Source organism: Euprymna scolopes, chromosome 6 (genome assembly GCF_053919585.1).
Source record: "Euprymna scolopes isolate OS-2025 chromosome 6, ASM5391958v1, whole genome shotgun sequence".
NCBI lineage: Eukaryota > Metazoa > Mollusca > Cephalopoda > Sepiida > Sepiolidae > Euprymna > Euprymna scolopes.
The window spans coordinates 43340378-43342877 of NC_136487.1; the positions used below are offsets into that span (position 1 = coordinate 43340378).

General features: G+C 29.4%; 1 protein-coding gene across 2 annotated transcripts in view; it reads right to left on the bottom strand.

The window, feature by feature from the left end:
* Window positions 1-2500, bottom strand: part of LOC145277620 (forkhead box protein F1-like) — a 140747-nt gene that overhangs the window by 135865 nt on the left and 2382 nt on the right. The gene's annotated exons all lie outside the window — the stretch shown is intronic.

Here is a 2500-nt window from a genome sequence, read left to right on the forward strand (position 1 = left end):
CTTGTCTTTGGTAACACTTATTTGTTATATATTTGTCTTTTAACAACTTTTTCGTACCTTTATTGTAAAACAGACCAATAATACTTTTTGTCATGGCGGACACGAGGAAAATTTACCTAATCTTGCATTTTATATTTGTTGTACATTTTATTAATTAGATTTGTTCATTCGCAAATAAAATTTTGAATTATAAATTAGGCACAGCATCATCAAAAGTGTGAGGAGAAATGTTTGTATGGGAGGCGGTGGAACGTTAGTGGCATCACATCATCGATTTGACGATCGATTTTTTAAATTAGGCGTGAAAGGTGATAACGTATATATAAACATGTAATGCTTCTGCTTCAGTGTATATATATATATATATATATATATATGTGTATATATATGTGTGTGTATATATATATATGTGTGTGTATGTGTGTGTGTGCGTATGTATATGTATATATATATATGCGTATATATATGTGTGTGTATATGCGTATGTATATGTATATATATATATATATATGTATATATATGTGTGTTCGTATGTGAGATATATATATTTATATATATATTTATATATATATACGTGTGTGTGTGTGTGTGTTATTTGTTTTTGTGATACGTTTTGAATGATCTCATTTATATAGAAGTGCATTTTTACCTAAATCCCAGTTGGGAATAATTTTCCCTTTTTACCAATTTGGTATCCCAAAATGGGGAGCGGCATATATATTGTTTTTAAAATATTATGCACTGACACGTGTTCCGTGGTCTACGACTCCTCAGAATATATTAGTGATGGAACGATTTCAGTATCTCCCCCCCCCGATTCAATTACCGATTCAGATTCTTTATAATCTCTAAATATCTAACTGTGAAGGAGTTATTTTACCACAATTATAGTAAAAACACGTGTAAAATGTGCAGATATTTTCTCAGACGTAAAAAAACACACGTGTAAGCGATGATCTATAGATTTTTTTTACTATTAGTAAAAAAAAAAAAATATTTTATCATTGCTACCAGCAGTGGAAGATTTTGGTGGGTGGGGGCAGCGGTAAGTATTTTTTTTTTTTCAGCATAATGTTACGCGATGTTAAATGACAGACGAGTACCTTTTTGAGTTTGTGTTACTATACAGATTCGAAAAAGTGGTCAAAAATCAAATATATAACAAATAAATGTAATCAGAGGAAAGATAAGTTACTCTACCTATCTGCAAAAAGATTTTAAGGGTTGTATTTGCTTAAAAACATGGAATCCTTCGAAAATCATAGTATTTATCGGTATATTTGAAAAAAAAAAAAAAAAAGAAAAATGGCGGCGTGCACGCTGTTGAATACGATAAGTTTGGGAAAATGAGTTTAAACTAAATAATTATACAAAATACTGTTAGAAACTCACTCAATATATGTTACCATGACATAGAACCCCACGAAATATGTTCGCCTAACAGTATTTTGTGAAATTATTTAGTTTGAATTCATTTCCCCAAACTTACCATACTCATCATCAGCGAGCACACCGCCATTTTTCTTTTTCAAATATACTGATAAACACTGTATGATTTTAGAACCGATTACGTTTTAAAGCAAGTAACACCACTAAAAATTTTTCAGATAAGTAGAATAGTAACTTATCTTGCCTTTGATAATATTTGTTATATATTTGATTTTTTACCACTTTTTCGAATCTATGTGTATAATAACACAAACCCACCTTTTTTTTAATGTGCCGCAAAGACATCTTTAAAAGAAATACAATTTTAAAATAAAAAAATAAAAGAAAACAGTTTCAACACAGTAAAAGAATACCGGTCAGTCGATAATTAAATTCCACTGCATTTAGAAGTTATTTGTGTTTTGTTGTTTAAGACTTCTCGATTGATCACTATTTTGCACTTTTAACCAAATCTGAGTCTTTATCCCCAAAATTAAACAAAGTCAAAATTACCGCAGTTGCCATATATGTAATGTTTTCAAAATTTTAATTAATTCATAGATTCATAAGAGTATTAGGTATTTGTGTAGTTTACAAACTTTTAGATAAGATTTTCAAATTAAATTCAATTTTTACTATATATTTTGTTCAAATTGTTAGGTGAAAGTATAGAATATTTTAACCCCCCCCCCCGTTTAAAGAATGGTTTTCTAAATAATAGCATTACTATTTCAGCACGAATCGTTAACGGCACAAGTACCGAGTATTAAAATCATAAACGATCTAGATTGAACGAAAACCATTTTATACAACAAACGCATTAACAACGACATTGTCTTTTTAACGAGTGATGCCAAAAATCGAATGTAGTTATCTTTTAAACTTTACACCTGTTGAGGAAAATAAAAAACGACTAATCAAAGAAGCATGAAATGGAATATACTTTTTTCTATGAACCTCCGTCATATAATGAATATGACAGACAAAAAGAAAAGGGAACCAACATGAAATATTTTGTACGTGGACAAGTTAGAAATAAAATAAAGTGCTTGTGTAGATTAGCGATCTTTTT